The sequence below is a fragment of the Rhinatrema bivittatum genome, chromosome 2 (genome assembly GCF_901001135.1).
Source record: "Rhinatrema bivittatum chromosome 2, aRhiBiv1.1, whole genome shotgun sequence".
In the NCBI taxonomy this organism is placed as follows: Eukaryota; Metazoa; Chordata; class Amphibia; order Gymnophiona; family Rhinatrematidae; genus Rhinatrema; species Rhinatrema bivittatum.
In genome coordinates this window covers 402,504,012-402,528,672 of record NC_042616.1, presented here as the reverse complement: position 1 = coordinate 402,528,672, position 24,661 = coordinate 402,504,012, and the positions used below count along the sequence as shown (strand labels likewise).

General features: G+C 40.7%; 1 pseudogene; it reads right to left on the bottom strand.

Moving 5' to 3' along the window:
• Window positions 1-11,997: 11,997 nt before the first annotated feature.
• Window positions 11,998-24,661, bottom strand: part of LOC115083300 — a 119,302-nt pseudogene continuing 106,638 nt past the window's right edge.

Here is a 24,661-nt window from a genome sequence, read left to right as displayed (position 1 = left end):
TATCTGTCATCCTCTGTATCTTACTATGAGACCGATCACTAGTTCAAGGAATAAAAAACAGTAATGGGGCAAAATAGTTTAATGAGTTATTAGAAAGTTTGTTTGACCAGATAAATGACAAGTATTTGTGATTCTTCTTCAAATCAAGTGCATGTTTTCCTAATGGTGGGGGTTGCAGTTATTAAGTAATTGCAATTTTCCTGACTGTTCTAATGGAATGTTATTGGTGTTTTTACATTTGGGGTCTGTACCTCGCTTTGTACATAATTTTTAATCCTAAACTCTGTTTCCATCTTTTAACCAATTTACAATCCAAAAAAGGACACCACGTATCCCATGACTTTTTAGTTTTCTAAGAAGCTTTTCCTAAGGGACATTGCCAAACTCCTTCTGAAACTCCAAATACACCACATCTACTGGTTTACTTTTATCCATATGTTTATTCACTCCTCAAAAAAATAACAGATTTGTGAGGCAAGACTTCACTTGTGTAAATCCATGCTGGCTGTGACCCATTAGCTCATGTCTGTCCATATGTTCTGTAATTTTATGCTTTATAATAATTTCCATGATTTTTCCTGGCACTTAAGTCAGACTCACCGGTCTATAGTTTCCCAGATCACCGTTGGAGCCCTTTTCATACCTCAGGGTTATATTTAGTCACCATCCACTCTTCAGGTACAACAGAAGATTTTTATGATAGGTTACAAATTACTTGTAACATCACTGAAATTTCATTTTTTAGCTCCTTCAGAACCATGGGGTTTATATCATCTGGTATAAGTGATTTGCTACTCTTCCGTTTGTCAAACTGGCCTACTACATCTTCCAGGTTCACCGAGATTTGGGTTAGTTCATCTGAATTGTCACCCATGAAATCCGTCTCCAGAATGGGTATCTCCCCAAAATCCTTCTCAGTAAACACCTATGTAAAGAAGTCACGTAGTCTTTCTACGATGGCTTTATTTTTCCTAAGAGTTAATTTTTAAGACCCGCATGCATTTGCTGGCAAGCACACATGGAAGCAGTGATTTTATAACATACGAGCGTCTATGCACATTAGGGATGTGAATCGTTTTTTGACGATTTAAAATATCGTCCGATATATTTTAAATCGTCAAAAATCGTTAGAGGCAATATATAATAGGAATTCCCCCGATTTATCATCAAAAATCGTAAATCGGGGGAAGGGGGAGGGCGGGAAAACCGGCACACTAAAACAACCCTAAAACCCACCCCGACCCTTTAAAATAAATCCCCCACCCTCCCGAACCCCCCCCCCCAAAATGTCTTAAATTACCTGGGGTCCAGTGGGGGGGTCCCGGTGTGATGTTCCACTCTCAGGCCATGGGTGCATTTGATAGAAATGGCGCCGGCGCTACCTTTGCCCTGTCATATGACAGGGCAAAGGTAGCACGGCGCCATTTTGGTTCCTGTCCCCCAACGTTGCGAGCGTAGGAGATCGCTCCCGGACCCCCGCTGGACCCCCAGGGACTTTTGGCCAGCTTGGGGGGGCCTCCTGACCCCTACAAGACTTGCCAAAAGTCCAGCGGGGGTCCGGGAACGACCTCCTGCACTCGAATCGTGTTGCCGTAATGCAAAATGGCCATACGGCCGGCGCCATTTTGCAACGAGTATTGCAAAATGGCGCCGGCCGTATGGCCATTTGCATTACGGCAACACAATTTGAGTGCAGGAGGTCGTTCCCGGACCCCCGCTGGACTTTTGGCAAGTCTTGTGGGGGTCAGGAGGCCCCCCCAAGCTGGCCAAAAGTCCCTGGGGGTCCAGCAGGGGTCCGGGAGCGATCTCCTACGCTCGCGACGTCGGGGGACAAGAACCAAAATGGCGCCGGTGCTACCTTTGCCCTGTCATATGACAGGATGCAATACTTATGGCAATTTATCTAATATATCACACAACAACAGTGTTCAATAATACATAGTGACATATAAATATGTTTCTCAATCTTTATTAATGAAAAGAGTGTTAAAAAATCCCAACCAATTTTCTTTTAAATATACCCCGGATCACCACATTTAAAAATTCACCAATACCATACTCTTTCACATCCCACTCATTCAACACATTCACACATCAATTTGTGCAAAAAAATTTTTGAAATTCACATTAGATATACAACAGATGTCTCATATTTCTTTGATAAGCAGAAAAGAGTCCAATTTCACCAAGATTCTTCTTTGTTCCCAGAACGTCAAATACTTCAATATATCTTTATTCTCTAGACATGTTTCGCCTCTCTTCAGGCTTCTTCAGGAGAGCTTTTATAAAGTCTCCCACTGTGAATTTCAAAAAATTCTCCCAATGTGAATTTCAAAAAATTCTCCCAATGTGAATTTCAAAAATTTTTTTGCACAAATTGATGTGTGAATGTGTTGAATGAGTGGGATGTGAAAGAGTATGGTATTGGTGAATTTTTAAATGTGTTGATCCGGGGTATATTTAAAAGAAAATTGGTTGGGATTTTTTAACACTTTTTTCATTAATAAAGATTGAGAAACATATTTATATGTCACTATGTATTATTGAACACTGTTGTTGTGTGATATATTAGATAAATTGCCATAAGTATTGCATCTTGTAGATAGAAGATGGCATTTCAGGTTGATTCAGTGTTTAGCTATTCAGATGCGATCCTTGACTCTTTATTACAAGGTACTCCTCTATTTGATCAAAAAGCAGATGCAGTTAGCGAGGCTCAATGGTCAGATCTCTCTCAGTTGAAAAAACGTTTTGTTCGATCTGATTTGCATTCTTCCACTTTGGTGGAATATTTGAGAATTAAGAGAATTCCACGAGGGTTACGGTTGTACAAAGAACCCCATTTATTTTCTGATGATAAAGATTTTGTGGCGAAGTGGAACTCCATTTTAAATAAATGTGCAATGGATCTTATGATTTTGATAGTGGAAACCACACAGAAATTATTAGTTGAGACTCAGAGAGAGATCGACACATTGAGTGCTGCTTTAAAGGACAACATGTCTCAGGAGAGTTTTGAGGAGAAACTGAGTGAATTAAATCAGGAAATTAGTAGTATGCGTGAGAAAATAAAGGAGACTAAATTGACTAAATTCCAAAGAGATGAAAAAGATTACACTCAGGGTTATGTGTACCCATGGTGTAATAAAAATCGAATTAGATATAAGAGATCCTCCAATTTTGAGAATTCATCATCATCGAGTGAGTCTTCGGGAGAAGAAGGTAAACGTGTGACTTTTTTAGATCAAAATATAAAGACAAAACAGGGGACGGATCGGCGGGGGGGACGAGGGGGTCGCCCTCCGCGGAATCGCAGTCCTGTACGTCTACGGGAACGCAATCAACAGAGCTGAACAATTTAGTTATAAATTTGTCCTCTAGAGTATTGACTGCATTGGAATTAAAGGTTTTGAATCGAGGGTTGTCTTTCTCACCTACTCCGAGGTATGATTTTTTTGAAACCAGATTGGCTTTACAGAAATTTTTTAGATTGATGAAATTGAAGATATTCTTTCAGGGGCAAGAGAATTTAAATGTTGATAATTCAATTGTTAAAAATCCATCTGCTTGGATACCTCCAGGTCCAGTTCACCCATTGATGGTAGCGTTTGAGGAGGTAGTCGAACGGGACTTGAAACGAAAAGAGGCGGAACAACGATTTCCTTTTTGGAATTTGCAAAAAGAGGAGTATGTGGCATTGGTGAATTTGAGTCAAGATTCAAATCTGGTATTTAAGCCTGCTGATAAGGGGGGTTCTTTGGTAAATTTAGACAGGCAACAGTATATTCAAGAAGTACATCGACAATTGGGAGATGAAAAATTCTATAGACGATTGGAAACAGATCCGACTGAAGCATTGGCCTCTCAGATAGCTGAAGTGATTACAGAAGCGCTTAGTGTAGGATGGGTAACAATTAAAGAGGCAGCTTTTTTGATGAATCGGAACCCTCAGATTCCTGTCTTCTATATATTGCCAAAGGTGCATAAATCTTTACAGTCTCCCCCGGGGAGACCTATAGTGGCAGGAATTGGCTCTGTGTTGGAACCCTTATCGATCTATATAGATCATTTTTTACGACCTTTTGTGTCTATGGCTAGATCTTATATAAGAGACTCATCCCATTTGATAACGGTATTGAAAAGTTTGTCTGATATACCAGAGTCTACTTTGTTAATATCGATGGATGTAGAATCATTGTATTCAAATATCCCCCAGGGGGCTACTATTCAGTTGTTAGAGAAAGTTTTGGATACAAGGATTGATAAGAGAGTTCCAACACATTTTTTGGTTGAATTAGCCACCATTGCACTTACCCGGAATTATTTTTTGTTTCAGGAAGATTTTTACCAGCAGGTTCATGGAACCGCTATGGGTGCGACAATGGCACCGGACCTTGCGTGCTTGTACGTGACAGCTTTTGAGGAACAGTTTGTTTACTCTTCAAGATGGTACAGGCATGTAAGGTTATGGTGTCGATACATTGATGACATTCTTATTATTTGGTCTGGTACTAAGAGTGAATTTAAAATTTTTTTTCAATATTTGAATACTCAAGATATTAATCTTAAATTTACCTGTGATATCCAGACACGATGGGTCCCATTTTTAGACATGAAAGTGGGTAAGAAGGATGGGGTATTAGTGACTGAGTTGTACCGGAAGGAGATTGATAGGAATGGGTTACTACATTTTAGTAGTTTTCATCCGAGGCATATTAGGGAAAATATCCCAGTTGGACAATTCTTTAGGATTAGGAGGATTTGTTCTGACATAACCACATTTAAAACTCATGCGAAAGACTTACAGGACAGGTTTGATAAAAGGGGTTATCCGAAACGTATAATTCATCGGGCATATAAAAGAGCCCGATATATGAATAGGGATTTGTTATTGAACCCTAAAAAAGATCATAAGACACCTTCGCTAGTATGTGTATTACCCTATTCGAATAGAGTAGGGGATTTGATACAGGTAATTAAAGATCATTGGCATCTTGTAAGTGGTTTTGAAGGGATGATGGATCCTCCCCTTTTTTCGTTTAAACGATCAAGGAATCTTAAAGATATATTGGTACACTCAGATATTGGAGTTGAAATGAAGGAAGATAGAAGTAAAGGTGGTCATTATCCTTGTTCAAGATGTAGTGTTTGTAAATTATCTTTATCGATTCAATCCTTCATTCATCCGGTTTCGGGAAAAACTTATTTTTTGAAAAATTTTACAACATGTCAAACACGGTCAGTGGTATACATAATACAGTGCCCTTGTGGGCTTTTTTATGTCGGGAAGACATCAAGAGTGATTAGACTTCGCATACTTGAACATTGTAGCAGGATAAGAAATGAAGTGGAGACAGCACCGCTTGTTAAACATTGGCGGGCACATCAACATTTGGTAGAAGAGCTTCGTTTTTTTGTTCTACAGGAGATTTGTAGCAGACGTGGAGGTGATGTAAATAAAAAATTATTGCAAACGGAGCAGCGATGGATTTTCTCTTTGGGAACTATGTGGCCAAAGGGATTAAATGATAAATCGATTGGGTGGCATGTCTTTGAGTTCTGAGTAGTGTTTTGTGGAAAGGAACTATTGTGATGATAGGTTTGAATTGGGCGGGTGATTGAGGGGTGGTATGTGAAGAAATGGTCTGTTTTGATTGGTTCAATGGAATTTAAAAGGTTGGAGGATATGGGAAGTCACACTTCCGCTGACTCACTCGGTTCTGACGTTTTCTGAAGGTTTGGTCATGGCGTTCTTTGCTGTAACAAAGAAAAGGTAGGATTCTCTTATAAAATCTATATATGTGTGAAATTCAATCTTTGGAGTTTTGAAAGTTTATGTTTCCTGATTTACTTGACTTTAGGTGAAGTGAGATGAATTTAAAAATGATGTGAAATAAGAGTCGGGGATACCTGCTGTACGTCCGAGAGAGATTAGTTGGGACGTTCAGGTAATATAGCTAATGATGAAATGTTTAAGAATAATTCTGAGAAAGGTTGAGAGTAAAGGAATGTTTTTAAGATATTAATTAAATTTGTAAAATGTTTATAGAGAAACTATTCCTTTGGATAACAATTGAGGACAAGGATATAAGCAGTGGGAGACTTTATAAAAGCTCTCCTGAAGAAGCCTGAAGAGAGGCGAAACATGTCGAGAGGATAAAGATATATTGAAGTATTTGACGTTCTGGGAACAAAGAAGAATCTTGGTGAAATTGGACTCTTTTCTGCTTATCAAAGAAATATGAGACATCTGTTGTATATCTAATGTGAATTTCAAAAGATTTTTTGCACAAATTGATGTGTGAATGTGTTGAATGAGTGGGATGTGAAAGAGTATGGTATTGGTGAACTTTTAAATGTGGTGATCCGGGGTATATTTAAAAGAAAATTGGTTGGGATTTTTTAACACTCTTTTCATTAATAAAGATTGAGAAACATATTTATATGTCACTATGTATTATTGAACACTGTCATATGACAGGGCAAAGGTAGCGCTGGCGCCATTTCTATCAAATGCACCCGTGGCCCGAGAGTGGAACATCACACCGGGACCCCCCCACTGGACCCCAGGTAATTTAAGACATTTTGGGAGGGTTCGGGAGGGTTGGGGGATTTATTTTAAAGGGTCGGGGTGGGTTTTAGTGTTGTTTTAGTGTGCTCGAGAGTGGAAGATCACACCGGGACCCCCCCACTGGACCCCAGGTAATTTAAGACATTTTGGGGGGGTTTGGGAGGGTGGGGAATTTATTTTAAAGGGTCGGGGTGAATTTTAGGGTTGTTTTAGTGTGCCGGTTTTCCCGCCCTCCCCCGATTTACGATTTACACGATATTTAAAAAAACAAAACTGTGACGATCCGATTCCTTCCCCCCCAGCCGAAATCGATCGTTAAGACGATCGATCACACGATTCACATCTCTAATGCACATAGACGAGCACATGTTATAAAATTGGCTATAGATGTCTACATGTGCACACTCCTTTATATTGACATGTGAATATGCACACAAATGCCAACTTGAGCATGTAAGAGGGGAGGAATTTTAATACAAACGCGTGCCAATGCAATTATCCCAGTTTGTTCCCAGTTTGCCCCAGTAAAGGAGAGAACTTCCTAAACCCTCTATCTTACTTGTCTCTCTTTTACCCTATTAGTCCTGACCCTAAAAATCCCGCTGACTACCCTTGTTTTTGTTGTTTTACTACTTACACGTTGTCCATAGCAGAAGTAAACTTACGCGGAAAGGGACACTGGCGCGAGCTTGTGCATGAAGATACTTAGGCGCAGATTTCATGGCACAGTCTCAGCCCACCCATGTCCCGGCTATTCCCCGACACTTTTTTAAGCTTTTTAATTGATGTGCATATGAAGAGATATGCACGAACCTGCGTTGTTTATATAATCCATGTGGCACACGCCAGGCGGAGTCACGCACATATCTCCTGGCTTTGTGCAAGTAGTACTTTTAAAATCCACCAGTAAATGCCCTTTAACCCCTTGATCATCTAACGGTCTAACCAACTCCCTTGCAGGCTTCCTGCTTCAGATATATTTTTTAAAGTTTTTATTATGAGGTTTTGCCTCTATAGCAAACTTATTTTCAAGTTTTCTTGTAGCCTGTCTTATCAATGTTTTAGATTGAAGTTTCCAATGCTTATGCTTTTTCCTATTTTCACACCACTTTTTTTATTTATTTTTATTTCAATTAATATAATTATTCAATTTACATTGAATGCAAAAAAGAAAATACAAACTTTCACTTTACAATACTCAAAATTGCAATCAAAATATAATTATTTCTTGCATTCCTTGTTACAAAACAAATATAAGGGAGATCCATTACTAGAGCAATTTTAATTCAAACATTTTTACTCAAAATGATGAGAGACTACAGAGTTATTTTTGAAATCCAACTATTTTGGAATTGATATTCTAGGCTCTGTTCTTTGGTTCCGAAGAATGTTTGCAGTTCCGAAGTATGCAGTTCCAAAGAATGTTTGCAGTTCCAAAAATGTTTGCAGTTGATCTGGTTCATAATAGACGTATCTTATGCCATCTACTTGCATAATACACTTACAGGGAACCCTAATCACTAAGGGGCGGATTTTCAGAGCCCTGCTCGCGTAAATCCGCCCAAAACCGGGCGGATTTACGCGAGCAGGGCCCTGCGCGCCGGTAAGCCTATTTTACATAGGCCTACCGGCGCGCGCAGACCCCGGGACTCGCGTACGTCCCGGGGTTTTCGGAGGGGGGCGAGTCGGGGGCGTGTCGGGGGGCGGGCCCGGTCGTCGCGGCGTTTTGGGGGCGTGTCGGCAGCGTTTTGGGGGGCGGGTACGGGGGCGTGGCTACGGTCCGGGGCGGTCCGGGGGCGTGGCCGCGCCCTCCGTACCCGCCCCCAGGTCGCGGCCCGGCGCGCAGCAGGCCCGCTGGCGCGCGGGGATTTACGTCTCCCTCCGGGAGGCGTAAATCCCCCGACAAAGGTAAGGGGGGGGTGTAGACAGGGCCGGGTGGGTGGGTTAGGTAGGGGAAGGGAGGGTAAGGTGAGGGGAGGGCAAAGGAAAGTTCCCTCCGAGGCCGCTCCGATTTCGGAGCGGCCTTGGAGGGAACGGAGGGAGGCAGCGCGGCTCGGCGCGCGCAGGCTATACAAAATCGATAGCCTTGCGCGCGCCGATCCAGGATTTTAGTGGATACGCGCGGCTCCGCGCGTATCTACTAAAATCCAGCGTACTTTTGCTTGAGTCTGATGCGCAAGCAAAAGTAGGCTGATCGCGCTTCTTTTAAAATCTACCCCTAATTGTATACCAAAAGTTCTTGCTTGGCTCGCTAAAACCAGAAATTTTTTACGTCTGATCTAGGTATCTTTAGAGACATCTGGATAGACCCAAAGTTTTTGTCTCAGGTTTTGAGAGGTTCTATTAGACAAATACAATTTTAAGACTTTGTCTCTATCCGACAATAGAGCAAATTTAACCAAAAGAGTACCTTTCTTTTCAACCAGAGAACTATACAAAGTCTCAAGTAATTCAGTAACATTCAGTGAAGCTTCCTCCACTGGTTGATTTTCCTTTTGTTTTTCATTTTTCCATGACAAAAAATATGCATTTGATACCGATGGTAAATTTTCAGGTTGTATTTGTAACACCTTCCGAAAGTAATTCTTCAATTGCTCTATTGGGAAGACTAATCTGCATTTCAGAAAATGTATAATCCTAAGATTAGTATATCTGGTAACATTTTCTAAATTTTCAATTTTCCTGCTTAGCAGAGATTCTCCCTGTATAATCGATAGCTGTACTTTTTTAATGTGACTTTATCTCTTGTTCTCCTTTTTCAAAAGTCTCTGTATGTTGAGTCACAGTTGGATTCATATTATATAAAGCTGTTTGCATTTCTTTTATATTCACATTCAAATTCATTATGTTATTTTGTAGCGAAACAATTGCTTGCAACAAGACATCCAATGTAATAATTTTTGGTTTCTCAGTCACTGAAAAAGGTAAAAAAGTTACCGGTTGAAGCACAGATAGCCCATGCAGGTCGTGGGTCCTTGAAAGCTGAGCCGGTTCCCTTTCTGCAGCAGTAGCTGTTTCTTCACCGATAGAAACTCGGTTTTCGCCGAACAAGCTTTCCACCTGAGGAGAGGAAGTTCTCTGTCCACCTGCCATTTCTAGCACCGCCATAGCCGCCACCAGTCCCTCCTCGATTGGGCTCACCTCCAGGGACGTCATCCGTCGATGATTTAGGCCTGGGTCTATGGTGGTTGCGGCGCTCATCGGTGGTAGGCATAGTTGAAGCCCCGGGACTAAGAGAGACTTCTCCCAGGGGCGACGGTGCTTGCTCAACACAAGTCCTCTCGCGGGATTTTCCGGGGTCATGGACTCTGCTTGTGGATAGAAGCCTGCTAGTGTTGTCTGAACCAGCATAGCTCTCACAGGGGTCGAGGCGTCCTTTCTGACCGTGCCTTTTCATTAGGAAAAAAAACTGCAAGACAACAGTTTAGGAGCTCCTAAGCTCCTCTCATACCAGCACCATCTTGGATCTCCCCCTGGCTTCACCCGACTTTTTACCATAACAGCAACCATTTGGCCTTCCTTTCACCTTTCTTAATGCATGGAATTAATCTGGACTGCACTTCTATGATGGAAGTTTTTAACAATGTACACTCTTAACCTTTGAAGCTGTACCTTTCAGTTTTTTTCTGTTATTCTCATTTATCACATTTTTCCTTTTAAAATTTAGCACTAGAGCCGTGGATTTATTTACTGTCCCCCTTCCAGTCATTAATTCAAATTTGATCTTGTTATGATCATTACTGCCAAGCGGCCCCATCACCGTTGCATCTCTCACCAAATCCTGCGCTCCACTAAGAATTAGATCTAAAATTGCTCCCTCTCTCATCAATTCCTGAACCAATTGCTCCATAAAACTGTCATTTATTCTGTCCAGGAATTTTATCTCTCTAGCATGTCCTGATGTTACATTTACCCATTCAATATTAGGGTAATTGAAATCTCCCATTATTACTAAACAACCAATTTTGTTAGCTTCCCTAATTTCTCTTAGCATTTCATCATCTGTTTCATCATTTTGGCCAAGTGTACAGTAATATACTCCTATTGTTATATTCTTACCCAACACACATGGGATTTTTCTTCATATTCTATTGTGCATTTAGATGGTAACTTTTAAACAGTCACACAGTCGTATATGTATGCATTTATGGTGGCTCACATGAATGGACACGGCCATTTTATAACATTCAGATATATACATGTATGATATAAAATCAGATGTACGAGAATACATGTGCATGCAATTTTGTATGGCCGTGTGCTTGTGTGTGCAAATACCGATTCTACTGCATAAGTGGTGGTGGGGGGGGGTTTAGAGATGCACATTCACATAATTACCAGTTTCCCCAGTCCGTTCCCAGATCACCCAGGTAAAGGCTCCCAAACTGATAAACCCTCATAATTAATCTTCCTCCCTTTTACCCTATTAGCCCCTTCTCTTCAAATCCCACTGACTATCCCTAATTTTCTTATTTTACAACTTACATGCCATCCATAGCAGAAGTAAAGTTATGTGTTAGGGGACTCTGGTGCACGCTTCTGGGTCTAAAAACGCTCATGTTTCAAGTGACCTTCCCGGAACGCCCATGTCCCGCTCATGCTCCACCCAGACCATGCCCATGACCCGCCCCTTTTTTTACTTTTCTGTTTGTGGGTGTACCAGAACATACATGCTTAGTCGGGTGCTTTTTAAAATCCGTGCAGTGTGTGTCAGCCTGAGACACACGCATATCTTCCCGTTTTGGTGCGCACCAATCTTTTCAAATTTACTTGTTAGTCTCTTGTAGAATCCTTATTCTGTTGGACTCTATGTCATCCCAGACATGAAGCACCACCCAACCCTCCTACCAAGATGCTCCTACCTATCATTGTGATAGAATGTGTACCTTGATATGGCACTATCTCATTGGTTCTCATCCTTCCACCAATTCTTTGAGATGCCAATTATCTATCAGTCACTGCTATACACTCAATTCTCCCATCTTCTTAGACTTTTGGCATTGGCATACAGATATTTCAAAGTGTGTTTTCTCCTTGTATTAACAGCCTGCTTTTCAGTTGACAGGAATAATTTGGAATCTTTTTGGCTTGCTTTTTATAACAAACACACAAACTTTAATCTATTTCCTACCATATGGCTTGCTTTTTATAACAAATACATATATACAATAAAGAATATACTCCAATAGTTTACTTCTCCCCAAAACATTTTAAGTTTTAAAATTTCCCAAAGCAATACTTTCAGATCCTCTTCGGCCACCAGCAAGATGATCCATCCCAAAACATTATTCCTCATGTGAAGAAACAAAAAAAGGATTGAAACAGCACAAGAACTTTTCTCGTGTGAGAAATCATAAAGACAAAATTAATGAAAAATTAAATTACTTTCATTACCTCAAAAAATATTTGTCAAATTTAATGGGACATTAACACCATGGTAATGAAGAAGAAATCCTTTGTCATTTAGTTTTGTTAGAATATTGTTTCCCAATTAAATGTTCTCTTGTGTTCAGGTCTGGCCTGAGCAGGATAATATAGCACTTGGGAATGAATATACAGCCCAGCAGTCCAGCACTGGAAGCCAAGATGGCAAAGATCTCCACTGCCACCATGTATTTGCCTTTGGTGCTCAGATACGCTGGGATGTAGGAGACCCAAACACTGCAGAACACTAGCATGCTGAAAGTAATAAACTGGGCCTCATTGAAACTGTCAGGCAAATTCCTTGCTAGAAAAGCTACAATGAAACTCAAGAGAGCCAAGAAGCCCATGTACCCAATCGCACTATAAAATGCAATGGTGGACCCCTCGTTACACTGAAGTATCATCTTCCCAGGTTCAGACTGTGTGTCATAATCTGGGAATGGAGGAGAGATGAGCAGCCATGCAGTGCATATCACAACTTCACCCAAGGAGCAGAGAAGGACTAGAGAGCTGGAAACTCTTGTCCCTACCCACTTCCTTAACTTGCTGCTGGGCTTGGTGGCATTGAAAGCAATGACTACCATGATAGTTTTTCCCAGCACAGAAGAAACAGAAATTGTAAAAATGATCCCAAAAGCCACTTGTCGGAGCAAACAGGTCACTCTTCCAGGACGGCCGATGAATATCAAAGAGCAGAGAAAGGACAGCATGAGGGAAAGGAGAAGGACATAGCTTAGATCCCGGTTATTGGCTTTCACCATGGGTGTTTCCTGATGTTTACGAAAGATTGCTAGCACTACAGCAGTTATGATGGAGAAGAGAATAGCAATGGAAGCCAAAGCTGCAGCCAAGGGATCCTTGTAGGACAAAAAGTCTATGACTCTTGGGAGGCAATCATCCTTCTTCTCACTGGGCCATTGATCTTCAGGGCACTTCATGCAATTCTCTGCATCTATAGAAAACAACACATGTAAACTCTTATTTCCACAAATCCAAATGAATAGTACAACCAGTAAATCTAAAACTAGTATCCAAATCTTTCACCAGATATTTGTAGGCCCCTTGTTCCAAGGGTCTGTATAATATCACAGACTCTGTTTCAGTCCAGGGTCACCTTGCTTTAATTTATAACATCATTTTTTTGTTTTTTGTTTTTGTGTTTATAATAAAATCTCCAAAGTCTCAATGTACTCTTATTGAATTTCTCACGCTTATTTTTTTAAAACATGCACACTATCCACAAATATAAAAAGAGCTCTAATACTCATCCATTAGTTTTTGCCTCTATCTGTGCATGGATCTCTTATTACCAGGACTGGGAACACTCACCATCCAGGGCTTGGATTTAATGAGGTTCCCAGATGAGCAGGTTTCCTTTCTCGGACAGGAACAATCCCTCCAAAGATGGTCTAAATGGGTGAAACACAATCTTTGCACATAGAGTCCCAATCTCTCTCCTAGGGTGAAGACTTCAAGTGGGTATCCTCAATATGTCTCAGTTTGGTCTTATTCATGTTTCTGATCTCTCCTGTCTCACTTTCACTCTCAAACTCTTTCAATCCCTCGAATCCCATGGTGGAAGGGATCCTCTCAGGAACACACAGTAGTTGATGTTCCTTCTCCTCCAAGTTCTATTAACCAAAAATCCTTTTCACAAAATTGGTCCAAAAAATAGCAGAAGGTCCCTGAATCAAATCATCACTATTCCGCTGGTCCCTAAGGAGGTTGCAGAATGGCAGGTCTTCCTTATCCTGGGTCCCTCAAAGACAAGGTTCCCATGCCGTATACCCATATGTCACCCAGGAGTATCTCAAGGCTTCTTACAATGAAACTGTCCAATACCCAAAAACAACCAACCAGTTAGTAGATTGGTAATGCAAACTCCCAATCTTGCCCTGGATCCCCAGGCAGGGCTTGCCTAGATTCTCTAATTAGGCCAAAAATATAAAACAGGAAAAACGCTCCTACACTCACAAACCAAAGGTACTGCCTCCAGACTCTTAGGAAAGATCTTCTTGAATAACCTCCAGGGGAAGGCCATCTCAGCATCCTCAAAGAGGGAGGCAGTACCAAATGGATCCTCTCCTGATTGCATACTCTATAAAGTTTCTAGCTAAGTCATTTTCTATTGATATCGCACATGAAAAGGGAATTTTCTCGTGTAATACCTAGATCGGGGCGGAGTCGGGGCGGTGTCAGCACCGGAAGAGTAGGAGTCGGGGTGATGTCGGGGCGGACTCTGCAGAAACTTCGCTGATGGCGAAAAGGTAAGGCCTCATATCGCCGCCAGTAGCACGCCCAATAGCACCACCTTCTATGTTGGCACTATTGCGCGCGATCGCTGCTGGCTTTCGCAGGCCCACCCCCCGCTTCGCCTATCCACCCCCCATTAGCGCCGGGATTCAGGAAGCTGCGGTAGTTTAGAAAATCCGGCCCTAAGATAGTTAAACTAGGGCCTTAATGGTAATGAACCTAGTGGGTCATTGCAAATAAAAACAACAAATCATCTTAGCTCAGCAAATTGGTATCACCAAGCAAATCAATAGCCTATGATGACAAAGAGAGAATGCTGCAAAACTAATTATATTAATTTAAGTTATTAAAAGCCTGATTGAAATACCAAACTCTTTCCTAAATTTTAAATTCTTCACAGATGATGAAGGAAGAGAATTCCGTAGAGTAGGAGGCTTATAACTGAAAGAAGATGCTCTAGTGAAGTCCAAAGTAATAACCTAAAGACAGCCCATCCGAGAAAAAAGAAGAGGTCAAGCAGGAGAATAGGGAATCAAAAGACTTGAGAGGTGCAACAGAGAACCAGAGTAGAAGGTGAAAATGTTAGACACAAAACTTTAAATCTAAAATGGTAAGTGATTGATAGCCTGTGTAATTTTTGTAAGATGGGAGAAATGTGATCATATTTTCTAAGACCATAAATTACTCTTGTGGCAGTATTCTGGAGTAACTGTAATCCTTTCAACTGAGTATTTGGAATTCCAAGAATTAAAGAGTTGCAATAGTCTAATTAAGAAATGACAGAATTGTAGGTTAATAACTTCAAATCACTAGGGTCCAACAGTGGGTAGAGCCGATGGATTTATCTAAGATAAAAGAAAGATTTCTGGTTCTTGGCCACAATATATTGAACGATAGACAGTTGCGCATCAAGATCTATTCTTAAAGCAGTTAGAATACTCTTAAGAGATATCGTAGTGCCACAAATAACTGGTGCTATCTTTGGAATAGTTGATCTAGTACTAAACCAGAGTACTTCCATTTTTGCAGGGTTAACGTGTAGGTTGTGGTTTAGTAGCCAAGAAGCCACATGGTTAAGAAAATAATTCATAGCAGTTAAGTCAGAGCATTGTTAGAGGATAACTTTAAAAGGTACGCGCACAGGTTCGTATTGAGTGTATGTGGGCGTGCACAAATTTACTAAAGTATTTTATAAAATGTGTATATGATGCCTCTACAGTTTATAAATTACGCGTATATTTGCACAGGAACATACGCATATATAAAGACAAGTACATATATTTATGCAATATATTAAAACCATGTATATCACTGCAGTGAGCGTGCATACTTCCCTATTTTAAATATATACATGCGTATAGTTTGCATGTGAAAATAAAATAAGAATTACTCGCATAAGTCAGATTTTGCACACGAACATCAGTTTATTTTAAAAGATATGTGCATGAGTGAAATTACCAGTTTAACAATTAACCCACTGGTTCACCCAATTCTCCTGTAGCTCATCAAACAATCCTGGTTCTTAAGCCTGAACTCGCACCAGTTCATCCAGACCTCTCGCCCGGCAATATATTTAATATATATTTATATTTAAACAATAAATACTTTTATTATAACTTACACTTGATAATTAGCAGGTGTAAACTTATTTGAGTGTAGTAATATACGCCTTTATGTGTCTTTTAAAATATTAACTTATTTATTTATTTATTTATTTAATGTCTCTTATATACCGATGTCCGTTTGCACATCGCATCGGTTTACAGTAAAACATGAACTTTATGGGCGAAGCCCTTACAAGGAACAGATAAATACAGTTAACTTTAGGGCATAGCCCTTAACAAAAACCAAGGAAGAAATACATTGGAGGGGGGTATTGATTTACATACTATAACCTATATATATGTATATATATATATATATATATATAAATAAATATAAACATAAATATTATAACATTTCAAGGTACCAAAATCAGAGGCATTTCGTAATCCAATATTCAGGCCGAGTTCACAAGTGTGGATTGGGGTTATCCATTTCGGAGGTAGTTTATGTGATGGGGGGTGAAGTAGGGTAGGCTTGCTGGAAGAGCCAGGTCTTTAGTTTTTTTTTGAAAGTGGGTGTATATGACTCCATGCGGATGTCATGAGGTAAGGAGTTCCAGATAGTGGGACCAGCTAGAGAGAAGGCTCTGCTTATGGTGGAGGAGAGTTTGAAAGCATTAATAGGTTGGGAACGTAGGGTTCCTAGGAGAGCTGTGCGGGTGGGTCTGTTGGAGGTGCGAGGGGTGAGTGGAGGGTTGATCCAATTGAGATTGGAGTGTAGCAGACTTTTGTGGATGATGGAGAGTGCCTTATAAAGAATTCGGGAGTGTATAGGGAGCCAGTGTAGAGAGATGAGTATGGGGGTGATATGGTCCTTCTTTTTGGAGTTTGATAGAATACGAGCGGCAGCATTTTGTAAAAGTTGTAAAGGCTTGGTGTGTGAAGCGGGGATGCCAAGGAGAAGTGCGTTACAATAGTCTATTTTGGATAGAATAATAGACTGAAGTACAGTACGGAAATCCATGAAATGGAGAAGAGGTCTGAGTTTTTTTATTGTTTGAAGCTTATAATAACATTCCTTAATGATAGAGTTAATGAATGATTTAAAAGTCAGGTGATTATCTATAAGTACACCTAAATTGCGAACCTGTGTGGGGAAAGAGGAGGATGAGTGTGTAGGTGGAATGTCTGGAAGAGGTTGCTTGTTGGATATGATTAAAAGTTCAGTTTTTTTGGGATTTAAAGCTAGATGCATGTCATTAAGAAGTTGGGTGATGGAAGAAAGGCAGGATTCCCAATTATGTAGGGCAGTTTGGAGGGAGTCGGAAAATGGGAAAATGATTTGCACATCGTCAGCATAAATGAAATGCTTGATGTGCAGGTTGGTGAGCAGGGTGGTGAGAGGAAGCATGTATATATTGAAGAGGGTAGAAGAGAGGGAGGAGCCTTGGGGAACACCCTGAGGCAGACTAATGGGGTCAGATTCTTTATTATCTACAAAGACAGTGAAGAAGCGATTTTGGAGATATGATTGTATCCAGGAGAGGGCATTGCCGGAGATCCCAATACTCCTGAGGATGTTGAGGAGGACATCGTGGTTGACTGTGTCGAACGCAGCCGAGATGTCAAGCATGGCAAGCATGGCAACCAGATAAGAGGAACCTGAGTCAGTCCCTCTGATGAGAGTATCATGAAGGGAGAGCAGTAAGGTTTCAGTACTGAGATGTTTCCTGAAACCATGTAGTGTGGGAGGGAGGATATTGTTTAGTTCAAGGTGATCAGAAAGACGAGAGTTGACTAGTTTCTCGAGGATTTTAGCTAGGAAGGGGAGGTTAGAAACGGGTCTGTAGTTAGACAAGGTAGCGGGGTCGAGATTGGGTTTTTTGAGTAGTGGTTTCACTACTGCTTGTTTTAGGAAATTTGGGACTGAGCCATGTTCTAGTGAGCAGTTCAGGATATTTGATAGAGGTTTGGCAATTACTTTGGGTATTGAAAGCAGGAGTTTCGAAGGAATAGTTTCAGAGGGATGCGATGAGGGTTTCATCCTTTTAAGGATGTTTTCTACTTCGAGGGAGGAGGAAGAGTCGAACGAGGAGAGGGAGACTGAAGCGCTACAAGTCGGTAGGCAAATATTTAAGTTATTATTAGAGAATTGAGTTGTGATGGCGGAGACTTTATTTTTAAAAAATTGGGCTAATTCATTGCAGCGATTTTTTGAAGAGTTAGAAATTTGTTGTGTGTGGGAGGGAGAGGTGAGTTCAGCTACCATAGAGAAAAGGGCCTTGGGATTGTATTGCAAGCCATGTATTTTTTTGGCGTAGTATTCACGTTTGGTGTGAATGATGGAATTTCTATATTCATGCATGCGTTGGTAGTAGATTGTTTTATTAGAGGGGGATTGTTGTTTGCGCCAGGCTCTTTCAGCAGCTCTAAGTTGTGTTTTAAGATTTCTGAGGTACGGATTGTACCAGGGTTTTCTATTTCTGTGGTTCGGGTTTACAGTTTTTGTTATTTGTGGGCAATGCTCATTGGCAATGGAGAGAGTAAAGTTGACCCAGGTGGAGAAGGCGTTTTCTGGGGAAGAGAGGTCAATTTTTTTTTCTAATTCAGCGCATGCTTGTGAGATGGTATCAGTGGAGCAGGCTTTACGAAATTTAAAAGATAATGGCTGTCGTGGTACGGTGGTAGAACTTTGAGGAAGAATAAGTTTAGTCTGGATCAAGTAATGATCTGACCAGGGAACTGCTGTGCAAGAGGGTGGATTGCTGATGTTGATGGGGGAGTTAATAAAAATCAGATCAAGTGTGTGGCCAGCTTTGTGTGTGGGAGAGTTCACAATTATGCGAACAAGTGTTGACCTTCCCCGGGATGCCCCTTTCTCATCCCCTTTTTACATGCATATATTTGTGCACAAAAGTGGATATATGTGTGTTTATTAAATGCTTGTAAAGTACTGATTGCTCACGTAGAGGATACTGACATGCATATATGCTTAATTTTATGCGCATACCATTTTGACAATTCACCTTTTAATGTTTATGAAAGCTGTGAGCTTGAAGTCAGCATAAAAAGATGGTTGGAAGCCACAAGCTTGGATGATAGTTGCTAGGGGAGATAGAAATATGGTGAAAAGAAGAGGAGAAAGAATGGAATCCTTTGGGACACCCAAAGACTAAAAGACTGAGTCTGACGCCTGATGATTCCATTGCACTTGGAATGAGCAAACGCCCTCATAGACAGGAGGTGAACTAAGTCAGGACAATTGAAATAAACTATATTCTTCATTTTATTTACTTATTTAAAGAATGTATATCCTGCTCTATCCACTGTACTAGGTGGGTTACAATGTAAATGTACACAGTCAAAGCATTTAGAGTCTGTTAATCAATGTCTCTGTTTATCTATTTATGCTGTCATTGCATGTTATACCCTGGTTTCAGAGGAGTTATGCTTTAATTAATTTTCTATATATTATCCTTTGCAAACTGTAGATTGACTAATTCTGAGCAAGCAAAGGAAATATATGAATCATTATTGATTAAAATTAATATGGAAGCACTATACTTGTAATTATAATGAGGATCTGCATGGATGTATCCAGTATATTTTGTGTGTACTATTGGGTTTGTATTATGTCTGTAGCATGCGCATGTGTGTATCTGTTTATATGGAGTGTAGATATTTCAAATTTACCTGTTTTGTTGGAAAATTCTCCTTCAGAGCAAGGGATGCAGTCAAAGCAGCAGACTGGCTTCTGACTCTGAAGAACTTTCCTAAATCCAGGAACACAACTCTCAGAGCAGACAGAGCGGGGGGTCTGAGGAGAGACAAAAAAGAGAAATCCAATCATATTCCAGATTTAACACTTGATTCTCTTTCTGAAGGACTCTGGGCCTAATTTATTGAGGCTTTTCTCCCATTTTGAGTCCATGGAAAAATAACTTAATAAATGAAGCTCACTATTCTTTCTGATCCCAGAACTTTTAGGGATGGATTTGCAAAGCCTTTTATCCACAAATCATGCTCCTATGTGTGTAAATGGCTGTTCTAAAAATTACGTGGGCTCAGTACACATAAAAGTACACTTGTGGCACAGTTTGAAGTGAACTGGGGAAAGTCATTGAGTATAGGGCACACTTTTCAATTTTAAATGTTTGCGCATAACTTCACCTGCACAAGTTATAACCACAATTCTATGGCTGAGTTTGTTCACGTACCACAGCACGTACATGTGAGAATTCAAATTGAACTGATGTACATAGGCTCACAAATAGAATTTGGGGTAAAGTCTGTGCCAAGAAGGAACTCCACTCTGCACTGTTATAAAATTACCCTCCCAGTGTACTTACTGCAACATTCTCACATTTTCTGCAGTGAAAAGAGCAGGTCCTATAGTGATGTCAGGTAAGATAGTTTTGGTTCAATTTGTTTAGTTCATTTTTGGCCCATTTTGTGGCTGAATTTCTGGTAGTGGGAAGATGGGGTCCACCATCATCATCAACTTTCTTTATTACCTGCCTTACCATAAGAGTGTTTTACAGTGGGATCTGAGTAAAAGCAAAGCACAACACCTAGAAGATTATTCTTCCTCCTGCACCCATGCCCCACCTGTTCCCCTGTTCAGGGAATTCTGGATTGTTTGATAAAATGTAATATCATAGAAAGGTAGAACTTAAGAAACTGTTTAAGATGTGATTCCTGGGGTCTTTATTCAGGATTATCAGCCCAGGCATTACATATATATATTTACAGTTTTATATTAAAATCACCTTTGAATTAAATATTATGTGCATTTTATTATTATTGATTTTATTTTTTTCATTTGTACTATTATTATATACAGGATAATATCCAGAAAAGAGGTGAGTGGACATGATCTGCAGCTACATTTACCTGGAAAACTTGTCATGGATATTCAGTAGGACAAGTCTCCAAATGAATGTAATATGTTCGCCTAATATTACGTGAATGACTTTAGATGGATAACTTTTAAATCTAACCAGCAAAGCTTGAATATAACTCATTTAAGACTAATTGGAGAAAAATTCTTTTTCACTCAACGCACAATAAAGCTCTGGAATTTGTTGCCAGAGGATGTGGTTAGTGCAGTTAGTGTAGCTGGGTTCAAAAAAGGATTGGATAAGTTCTTGGAGGAGAAGTCCATTAACGGCTATTAATCAAATTTACTTAGGGAATAGCCACTGCTATTAATTGCATCAGTCTTCAACAACCACTCTTCAAGGGAACCCCTTGATATGTGGTAATGTGCGGTGGCTATATTGCATCAGTGGCATGGGATCTTCTTACTGTTTGGGTAATTGGCAGGTTCTTGTGGCGTGCTTTGGACTCTGTTGGAAACAGGATGCTGGGCTTGATGGACCCTTGGTCTTACCCAGCATGGCAATTTCTTATGTTCTTATGTTAGGTGTACAGTTAATCAAGCATGTGTACATGGAGAACTTTAATCTTGATTGGCTATATTCAAACTATAGAATATACAAACTATAGGGATTTATTGTTTTGCTAAATAAACTCTGGTGTCCAGTATCTCTGTGAGGAATCTCTCCAAGGAAACGGTTGGGATACCAACATGGGCAGGTACCATTTTTACTTTAAATTTGCAAGTAAGTTTTTGTGGTATCATGCTTGTAATTTACAGTCAAGTGTTCTGGCAAAGTGTCCTCTCACACTGAGGACAAGTCTCCCAGGGCTACTGCCCAGGAGGGAAGGGTCAAGATGGTGAGATGGACAGTGAAATGCTAAGAGAAATTAGGGAAGCTAACCAAATTGGTAGTGCAGTAATAATGGGAGACTTCAATTACCAGTACACTGGTGCAGGATAGATTGTATCACCACCAAGGATTCCAAACAAACTTTTTATTACAATTCAAGGTAGAACCAGGTGAATAGACGTTGAAACGGCAACTCCATAAATTGAATAGCACACAATTTATAGCGATCCCCCGACACGGACCGTGTTTCGCTGGGCTGCATCGGGGGGGACCAGCACACACATTTCAATCTAAAACATAAACAAATTATATAGTCATAATATGGTGGTGAAATGTGGCCAAACAAATTCTGAAAATAGTGCACATACCTTCTCAAAATGTTCAATGGAGCGCGGACGCCCTCAATACTAACAGCCATTTAAAGGTGGGAAAAGGGCGCGAAAGCAGACAGTCTCGCGAGAGCTGTCAAAATTGAACATGACAGTCTCGCGAGAGCTGTCAAAATTAAACATGACAGCCAAATGTAGGACTCAGTTAAACAGATACCAGTCAATATCCTTATTTAATCCTTTGGGGGAAACTGTATCCAAAATAAAGATCCATTTCTGTTCCCTCCGACCCAGAACCTTGAGGGGACGGCGAACCACCTCGAGGACCGAGAAGGAGAGGTCGGAAATAGAATGGCCGCGTTCCAGCCAGTGCGTCACCAGGGGTTCGTCCGCTCTGCCTAAACGAATGTTCGAACAGTGCTCAATCATGCGAGTCTTGAGCATGCGGGTGGTCTTGCCGACATACAGCAAGGGGCAAGGACATTTAATTACATAAACTACTCCTTTTGTGACACAATCAGAGTCAGTCCGAATTTTAAATAAACGGCCCGTGGAGGGATGAACAAAATCCGTGGATAGCTCAGTGTGGCAACACATACTGCAGTGTCCACAGGGTTTGTGTGTAGCATGCATGGAAGGCGTAGAATCAGCCGTAGATAAGGTTATGTCTGTGGACAAAGCCGCGTGTACAAGCCTGTCACGTAGGTTTTTACCCCGCCGAAAAGTGAAACGGAGGGGACTGTGCAGCAGCTCAGAAAGTGATAGCGACGTCCAGTGACGGCGGATCATGTTGGCAATGGTATTCCCCAAAATAGAGAATGGTAGGCCTGATTGACAAACTGAAGAGTAGTAAATCACCTGGACCGGATGGTATACACCCCAGAGTTCTGAAGGAACTAAAAAATGAAATTTCAGACCTATTAGTAAAAATTTTTAACTTATCATTAAAATCATCCATTGTACCTGAAGACTGGAGGATAGCAAATGTAACCCCAATATTTAAAAAGGGCTCCAGGGGCGATCCGGGAAACTACAGACCGGTTAGCCTGACTTCAGTGCCAGGAAAAATAGTGGAAAGTGTTCTAAACTTCAAAATCACAGAACATATAGAAAGACATGGTTTAATGGAACTAAGTCAGCATGGCTTTACCCAGGGCAAGTCTTGCCTCACAAATCTGCTTCACTTTTTTGAAGGAGTTAATAAACATGTGGATAAAGGTGAACCAGTAGATATAGTATACTTGGATTTTCAGAAGGCATTTGACAAAGTTCCTCATGAAAGGCTTCTAGGAAAAGTAAAAAGTCATGAGATAGGTGGCGATGTCCTTTCGTGGATTGCAAACTGGCTAAAAGACAGGAAACAGAGAGTAGGATTAAATGGGCAATTTTCTCAGTGGAAGGGAGTGGACAGTGGAGTGCCTCAGGGATCTGTATTGGGACCCTTACTTTTCAATATATTTATAAATGATCTGGAAAGAAATACGACGAGTGAGATAATCAAATTTGAAGATGATACAAAATTGTTCAGAGTAGTTAAATCACAAGCAGATTGTGATAAATTGCAGGAAGACCTTGTGAGACTGGAAAATTGGGCATCCAAATGGCAGATGAAATTTAATGTGGATAAGTGCAAGGTGATGCATATAGGGAAAAATAACCCATGCTATAATTACACAATGTTGGGTTCCATATTAGGTGCTACAACCCAAGAAAGAGATCTAGGTGTCATAGTGGATAACACATTGAAATCGTCGGTACAGTCAAAAAAGCAAACAGAATGTTGGGAATTATTAGAAAGGGAATGGTGAATAAAACGGAAAATGACATAATGCCTCTGTATCGCTCCATGGTGAGACCGCACCTTGAATATTGTGTACAATTCTGGTCGCCGCATCTCAAAAAAGATATAATTGCGATGGAGAAGGTACAGAGAAGGGTTACCAAAATGATAAGGGGAATGGAACAACTCCCCTATGAGGAAAGACTAAAGAGGTTAGGACTTTTCAGCTTGGAGAAGAGACGACTGAGGGGGGATATGATAGAGGTGTTTAAAATCATGAGAGGTCTAGAACTGGTAGATGTGAATCGGTTATTTACTCTTTCGGATAGTAGAAAGACTAGGGGGCACTCCATGAAGTTAGCATGGGGCACATTTAAAACTAATCGGAGAAAGTTTTTTTTTACTCAACGCACAATTAAACTCTGGAATTTGTTGCCAGAGGATGTGCTTAGTGCAGTTAGTATAGCTGTGTTTAAAAAAGGATTGGATAAGTTCTTGGAGGAGAAGTCCATTACCTGCTATTAAGTTCACTTAGAGAATAGCTACTGTCATTAGCAATGGTTACATGGAATAGACTTAGTTTTTGGGTACTTGCCAGGTTCTTATGGCCTGGATTGGCCACTGTTGGAAACAGGATGCTGGGCTTGATGGACCCTTGGTCTGACCCAGTATGGCATTTTCTTATGCTCTTATGTTAGGTCAGCCATCATAGTTGGTGATTCAATTATTAGAAATGTAGATAGCAGGGTGGCTGGAGGATGTGAGAACCGCCTGGTAACTTGCCTGCCAGGTGCGAAGGTGGCAGACCTCACGCGTCACCTAGATAGGATGCCTAGATAGGGTGGAGCCGGCTGTCATGGTACATGTGAGCACCAATGACATAAGAAAATGTGGGAGAGAGGTTCTGGAAGCCAAATTTAGGGTTTTAGGTAGAAAGCTGAAATCCAGAATCTCCAGGGTGGCTGAGCTCCAAAGTTTCAATGCGTGGATGAGATGATGGTGCAGGGAAGAGGGATTCAGTTTGGTAA